Source organism: Geospiza fortis, unplaced genomic scaffold (genome assembly GCF_000277835.1).
Source record: "Geospiza fortis unplaced genomic scaffold, GeoFor_1.0 scaffold85, whole genome shotgun sequence".
Classification (NCBI taxonomy): Eukaryota; Metazoa; Chordata; class Aves; order Passeriformes; family Thraupidae; genus Geospiza; species Geospiza fortis.
In genome coordinates, this window is record NW_005054358.1 from 1,354,474 (window position 1) to 1,363,041 (window position 8,568).

Here is an 8,568-nt window from a genome sequence, read left to right on the forward strand (position 1 = left end):
AGCTCCAGAGCTCCAATACACTGAGGGTGAGGCTGTACAAATTTGGATTTCCTGGGGCTTGTCCCCGATCATGGAAGCTCGCTGGATTCAAACTGGATCAGCAGAGCCAAGCAGGAACACACAGTGTGACACAGGGCACATTCTCCCTGTCTACCTGTGTGCAGGCTGAGCTATTCCCATCCACAGGTTTCAGAACTTCTGAAGGATGACAGGCACTCTGGAGAATGTCCAGCTGGAGGTGCCAGAGGCTGCAGTGCAGGGAGTGGAGAATAATGGGCAAAAAAAGAGCTGAGCAGGGCTGCAGACAACATCTTGTGTTCAGGTTCAAAAGGAGACAATGCCTGGGCAGCCTCTGTGGAAGGAATGCCAGTTTGGAAGCAGTCAGCAGGGACAGGCAGCCAAGCTGGGAGCACCCAGAGCCCAGCTCTCCCAGCACAGGCAAAGAATGGGCTTTTAAAATGATGTGCAGGGCTTTCACGTTTTGTGAGGGAAGAAATTCACAGAGATCTGATTCTCTGCCATCACCTCCACTGAGGATCCCAGCTGGAACCATTTCAGCACTGTTGTGGATGCTGGAGATAATGACAAAGTTTTGGCACATAAAAACTACTCTGCAGTCCATGAGCCATGCCCACAACCGATGGGATTTGCCCAGGCTGAGACACACCCTTATTAAGGTGATCCTGACAAACCCCACAGGCAGGATATGGGAGGAGAATGAAGCAAACCCACATCACCCACCCAGGGAGGTTTGGGGGTGATGCTTTAAGCCAGAGTTGAGCTCAGGTTCTCTGCAGCACAGGCAGATCTCAGGGCTGGGGCCACCAATCACACCCTGCACTTCCTCCAAACACCCACCCTCCAGGCCTCCTGCTGCCATCATTTACTTATTTTATTCTTACCAAATCCTTGTGTTCCTTGTACCAATATGTTTGTCCCTCTCTTTACCAGGTTGCTGTGTCCCCAAGGCTCAGGCTGCCCCTTCCATATGGAGCCATCACACAGCACCCACAGACATGGCAAAAACCCCAAACAGTGCCCCAGTTCCACACTATGGATTCCAGTTGGGATGCTGGCTCACACAAGCTTCCTGAAGCTGCACCACATCATTTGGCAGCTTGATGCAGTTATATGCATTAATTAATGTTTAATTAAAATGAAGAATAAAACAAGATGAAGAAGTATCAGCGTATGTTCAATCCTTTAAGTCCTGTCCTCTGCTTTGAATCAAAGCATTCCTCAGCTGTACAACTAAAGCAAAGCTGGTCACAGACACTCAGCACAACCCCCATTACTTGAGGAGGGGCCAGAGCTTTTCCTCTCAGCATGGCTACAATAATGGCCCTTTGATGGAGTTTGTTTTCATAGCAAACCTGTCTGATCACCCTCTGTTAGAGGCTTTGCTAGAAGGGGATGGTCATTCCTAATCTCCCAGCTTCTGCAGACGCCTCAGGAAATCTGCAATCTTTGAACAAGAAGAAAAAATAACCCAGGACAGATTGTTCTTTACAGGACAATATACTGAACTTCATTAAGCGAAGCACACACCATGTAGTTAACCACAGGCCCAGTGGAGTGAAAGGCAGCTGAAAACAACCCTGCAGAGCACAAAACCTCAAACTCTCAGCATGGTAACATCAGAGGAAAGGCTGATAAATGCTGGCAAGAGCTGTGTAAAGGTGACAAAATAATGGGGAGTCAGGCTGAGCCTCCCCTGTGGTCAAGCATTTTCCTCAGCCATACATAAACTGCAGGAGACAGCAAAGCAGTCAGAGGATCCTCATGAGAAGCAAAACTGAGGAGTCCTTGCCGACCCCCTCCTGGCTGTAGACTCATTTCTGCAGAGAAGTCTGACCCAGCCCAGGTGCAAACATCTGGAATGCACACAGAGCTTTGCATGGAGATCCAAGAGTGATCCTCTGCTGTCTCCATCGAGCTGAGACCAGGCAGTTCCACCAGATGAATTACTGAAGATACCTTCCAACTCAACATTCCTATCCTATTCCTATTCTATCCTACTCTACCCTACAACATCCCTCTGCTTTGTGCTGGCCCCCTCTCAACCCCTTGGCAGCACAAGTGAGATCCCTTCCACAGTGACCACAGGAACCTTTAGCAAGAGGTGACAGAACCAACACTGTCACACCTCAGTCTGTCCCTCACAAATCCAGCAGTGCAGGGGGTAGAAACCCCCCTCATTTACAAAGGAATCCCACACACATTCCCACACATCCCAGTGAATGTTTTCCTTTGAAAGAAGCACTGCAATCTCAAACTGATCTGTGCCTCCAACTGTTGGGCCAAATCTTGGGGTCCCCATGTGCAGGTGCTCCCCAGGGCACCCCACTCTTGGCAGGACATGGGACAGCACCCAGCAGCACAGCTCCTTGTCCTCCACTGTGGTGACAATGGTTTGGAGCTCAGGCTTTGGGGCTCTGAGTCCAGCACTGGGTACATGTGACTGGATTGTTCCCATGCCTTTGCAAATGCAACACACTCCTTGCCCTGCCCAATGCACAAGAGAAAGAAGGACATGACACCAGGAATTAATTCCACTGGGATTGGGTCTGGCAGCTGCTGTGAATGCCACGGGGTGCAGGCTTGCAAAACTGTCTGTTTGGCAGATGTTGCTCAGGGCACATGTGTCTCAGAGGCCTGGCTCAAGGGAGGGAGTTCTGGGTGCCAGACAGATGCTGGAGGCTGTCACAAGGCTGAGGACACTTATCCACACAAGGGACTCTTATCCACACAAGGGACAACCAGGCAGGGCGCAGCAAAATCATTTTAGAGAAGCTGATGTCAAGAATGCCATGACCTGAAGTTTTCAGCAACAACCTGCTCCCATTCTGATAAAACACAAATACTTTCAACCTGCATGAGCCCAAATTAACCTCAAGTCCCCAGTGGGACATCTTCCAAGGATCAGAGGACATTGCAGCCTTGGCTGTCTTGAAGAACCCCAGCCAGGGACTATAATAAACCAAGCAAACCCAAAGTGGAGCTCAGGGAAGAAAGCAGAGCTCACTAAGCCTGGAGTTGCCTGTGCACTGACCAGAGCAGAGGGCCAGGAACAGACATGTCAACAACAAGTTGCTTTTATTGCCAATAAATGCCAATCAAGATTGTATTCATAAAGGGAAACTGCTGTATCAGCAGGCACTGAAGAGGAATAGTGACAAGGTGCCAATTAAAAGGTGATTGGCATCTCTTGCACACTTCAGTTTCCCTGTTCATCTGCCACAAAAGTTCCCCCTTTTCCATGTTACTGCTCCAAGAAAACAGCCCCCAGACAGCTCTACCCTCTGGGCAAAAACAGCAAGGACACCAGTGTCCAGTGGGATGTCAAAGCCAGAGCACATCCATTCTGCACTCAGGAGTGCCTTGTCCTGCTCAAGCCACAATTTCTTCCATTCTGTACACGGACAGTGGTTTTCCACCCCATTTTCATTTCTTCCACCACCAGCCTTTTGGATCCCTTATTTGCCCCACACTGTCCATTGTTCCCCTTTCTGTCTGGATGGATGAGGCAGCTGTCCCCCTTTCTGGCACACAAGAGCTCAGACATTTCTGGAAAGCAGCAGAATTGAGGCACCTCAGGACATGCAAGTGCTGAGCAGTGACTGCCATTCCCACAGCTGCCAAAGCAGAGGAGATGCTGTACCACATTCTGTCATCTGCAGAGAACAGCACAGCACCAGAGATACCAAAACTGGCACAGGATGCCACATTGTGGTGTTACATTTTAGCCCAAACAAACTGCTACACCACATTACAGTTTCTTTATGAAACATCCAGGATAGAAAGCATGGCAAACACCAAAATTCCTTCTAGCCAAGGCCAGCATGAATTCAGAGCTAGGACCGACAAATTTCCATCCAAGGCAATCCCCAGGAGGTATCTACAGAAGCACTTCAGCACTTCTGTGCTGTCAGAGCCTTCTGAAGCTGTTAGCCCAGGTCTGCAGACCAGCAGGCCACACCAGCAGAGCTTCACCTTCCTCACATCATCAGGGGCATGACACAGGAACACAGCAACAGAAATTCAGGTCACAAAGTGCCCAGGGTTCAGCAACCAGAAATCTGGCAGGAAGGGAGGAAGTTTAGGCAGAGATAAGGCAGAATGGCCCAAAGGCCAGGGGAGTAAGAGCTGAGATGGAGGAGCAGGAGGGTGGGTGGGGCTCAGTCAGGAGTCAGCCGGGAACCTCCTGCTAAAAACTCTCAGCACTCACTCCTCAGTTGAGGACAACCGAGGATCCTGAGCAGGGAGGAGACACAGGACAGCACCAGGAAATGGAGACAGAAAAGCAGGGCCATGTGACCGATATTTTCCAAGATTACATAATTCCTGAATAAACAGATACTCCCTTATCCTCAGTGGTGGTTTTCGCTCAGATGTTACACAACCAAACACAGGAATGGTGACCAGGGAGATGTGATCCATATGGCCAGAGAGCAGGAACCATCCTGCTGAGAACAAATGGGACAGTCCTGAGCCTTGTGATACTCTTCAAAAACTTTTTAATATAAAAATATATTAATATTTGGAACCCCATCTTGCAAGACGTGTGTTCTGTAAGATTAGACAACTTCTGCTTCCTTAGAAAAACCAGGCCTAGCAGAGAATTTCACTTCCTATTTCATATGCCCTAATCAAGAACAGTTTCTAGCTTGTATTCCTCTACCTATAACAGGCACTTTTTAAATGAAGGGAGAAGTTTTCTCTCCAAATGAAAAAAAAAAAAAAAAAAAACCAAAAACCCCTAACCATTTGCATACAAGGTTCTTTACCATGCCCACTAATTCAGCATCCAGATTCCTGCACACTCAACACCTCCTGCGTCACTTGTACCTATGGAAAGGAGCCTGTCTCCCAAAAAAAATGTGTCTGTCCACAGGGTAAGGACACAGATTATTGTTTGTGGCTGTTCAAGGGTGACATGCAGAAGTACTCCATCTCCAAGGAATGGCAGATATGTCAGGATGCAACACAGAGAACTACTTGCAAGTTAATCCTGACAAACCATTGCTCCATGCTTTGCTGGAGTGGGAAGGACACACCAGGCTACACAGCATAAACAGCTCTAGCCAGATTGATTTTATGGTGTCTTTGAGCCTTAAACCCTGTAAAACTGTAAAATAATCTCAGGAGACACAAAATGAAATCAGAGTCAAAAAGTGCATTCCCAAGAAAGGAAGCACAAGTTTCCTCAGAGCCAAAAGTAATTCAATGTGTCCTAGAAGTGCCTTAGTGGGCCTTTAATACAGGCGAAGGATCACACACAGAAATCACACAAAGAATCACTGGATTGGGAGAGACCTTCAAGATCATCGAGTTCAACCCAGCCCCAACCCCTCAACTCAACCCTGGCACCCAGTGCCACATCCAGGCTTTGTTAAACACACCCAGGGATGGGGACTCCACCACCTCCCCGGGCAGCCATTCCAGAACTTTATCCCTCTTTCCATGAAAAATATTTTCCTAATATCCACCCTGAATTTCCCTTGGTGCAGCTTGAGGCTGTGTGCTCTGGCTGTGTCAGTGCTGCTGCAGAAAGAGCCCAGCCCCAGCTGAGCACAGGCACCTTTCAGGAGCTGTGCAGAGTGATGAGGGCAGCCCTGGGTCTCCTTTTCTCCAGGCTGAGCACCCCCAGCTCCCTCAGGGGTTCCTCTCAGGGTTTGTGTTCCCAGCCCCTCTCCAGCCCCTAGTTGCCCCCTCTGGATGCTCTGATCTCAATGTCCTTCGCAGCCTGAGGGGCCAGAGCTGGGCACAGCACTCCAGGTGTGCCCTCACCAGTGCCCAGTGCAGGGCACAATGACTCCCTGCTCCTGCTGGTCACACCATTCCTGACCCAGGCCAGGATGCTGCTGGCCTCCTTGGCCTCCAGGGCACTCTGCTGGCTCATGGTCAGTCACTGCTGACCAGCACCCCCAGGTCAGTTACAGATTACAGATGTTATCTGTTATTGCCTCTTTACAAATGTTATCTTGCAACAGCATAAACACCTTTGTCCCATGCAGGTAAAACTAAACTTGAGGGTAATAAATGGACGGCACTGGTTTATTAGAGGCCTCATAAAAGGGAGTCCAGCACAGGTGACTCGCTGGAGATTCCCAGATCTTAGCCTACTTGCCCATTTTCACACAGTTAATTTTCCCTCTCTGGCTGCTTTTCAACATTATAATCAGACTTAGCCCAGAAAAGACAATACTTGTACAAGTTCTGAACTGACTTTCAGGTGTTTTGAGAATCTGAATAACAAGAAAATCACACTCCAGAACTCCTGGTTAATTTTTAGGAGGCCATTCCACACATATGATATGACACATACTGGTCTAAGCAATCCACACACATTTCTCCATGTCCAGTACAGCCACACACACGTTACCTCCCACCACACGGGGAAGTGTCCTTGCAGAGCAATTCCCTTTCTTTTCATCCTGAAGCAGTTGCTGGTCTGTAATTACCCCTCAGAAGCATGTCCATGTGCAGACACAGCATTTTAAGGTTGCCACTCAACCATTCCCCTTCCCTGGAGCTGCCATGTTCCAGCCTGTGTCAAACCTTTCCTCAACAGCCACGTGTTGATGTCAGCTCCTACTGGGACACCCTGGGATTTCCAGCTCCTGTCAAGGTCACCTTTGAAATTCAGGCTTTAACTAAAGACCTAAGAGCTCACGAGACTGACTTTTAGAAAAATACCTTTTCTTGCAGAGGAAAAATGGATGTGTGCTCATTCCAGCACCAACCATGAGTGTCCCTCAACACAAGAACCTGCTCTACCACAGCCAAGAATCAAATTCTTTTGTGCCTCCAACAGTTGTTTAGAGAAGCCTCAAGCTGTTCCTGGGCAAAATGCAAGGTAGAACTCAGGTCACAAGCAGCAAAATCCATCCCAGTGGGTTTTTAATTAAGCCCAGGAAGTCAGCCTCTGTTTTGGCAGATGGTTGAGGCCAAATAATCCATCACCAGAGGCACCTTCCTACTCTTGATCCATGATCTTGGCAAACAGCAAGTGGATGGCACAGTGATATATAAACAGCTTCCAGGCAGCAATGCAAATACTTGTAAGGGTTCAGAGAAAAAATTCATAGCCCCAATCTATAGAACAGAGCATTCTCCCTTTGAAAATACAACCGAACTATTGGAAGTTTTATTGAAATTACTGAGTCACTGAAAAGACAATCTCAGCAAGGTAGAAGATCTCCAGTATCAAGGAGAGGAAAAGAGCAATCCACTCAATTCTCTGGAAAGAACTTATCTTTGGAAGAGCCTTGGCCTCGTGACACTCTTCTGACAGGAAGAGCCATGACTGTAGGGCATGGAAAGCCAGAACAAAAGCTATCAACAATTTTTCTATGAGTGACAAAATACTCTGGGAAAGAGCTTTGAATGCCGGCTTTTTCATCGTTTTCAAACCCCTGGATAGCCACAAAGCTGCTAATCCAAAGCAGAAATGATTCAGAGCTTAAAAATGCTGAGTACTTACTCTTCCAGAGACAGGTTTTCCATCTACCAACTCAGCAGGGCTTTTTTCTCCAGAGAGGCAACAAGTCCGAGAGTGATCAAAGTTTCTCAACCCTCACATAATGCTGACAAGCACATCATTATCTCTATCCAAGGCTAATCATTAACTACTGCTCAGATTATTTTAGCACCAGACCAAGCACTGGGATGCTCACACAGAGATCCACAGAGCAGAAGAAGCAGCTCCCGAGTCTCCCTCATGAGATCTTTGTACAAATGCAAAGAGATTTTAGTACTCTCTGATTAAGTGCATTGCAGAGATTACTTTCCAGCACATTTCCAAACATTAAGCAAAACACATTTCAAACATTCAAGTCGCTATCAGATAAATTAGTGGCTTGCTTGCTTCTGGATATTGCAACAAAGCAAGCTTAGTTTATTTTAGTATTTAAGAATTTTAGTACTCAAACAGAGAGAGCAGGTTTAGATAAGATATTAGGAAGAAATCCTTCCCTGTGAGGGTGGGCAGGCCCTGGCACAGGTGCCCAGAGCAGCTGTGGCTGCCCCTGGATCCCTGGCAGTGCCCAAGGCCAGGCTGGGCAGGGCTGGGAGCACCTGGGACAGTGGGAGGTATCCCATGGCAGGGGGTGGAACAAGATGAGCTTTAGGGTCCCTTCCATCCCAAATCACTCTGTGACTCTATTTGCCCCATCATGAAGAAATATGATGTTTTCAAAGCTATCAGCCAGTTTTTAGGAGCACTGGAAAGTGAGAAAAAAAACCAACAAGGCAACTAAATAAGCAATTGTGCAGAAATTCTTCAACACTGTTTGTATGAAACAAACCTTGTCAGGGTCACTGGCTCTGGGACCCCTCTGCTTGGAAAGCTGGAGCCAACAACTGCTATGGAAAATAAAAAGGGTGTCGTGGGTTTACAAGAAGCAAGTTTTCTGGGAATGGAGTGGCCAGAGGCCAATAGGTGTTCAGATTTTAAATTGACACCAGGCTTGGCCACTGAGGGTGGATGCGCCTCTGAGAACACAGGGGTTAGAAGCAGAGCACTCCCTTGGGCTCTCTCTTTGATTTCCGGCCAGCAAAGAGGCA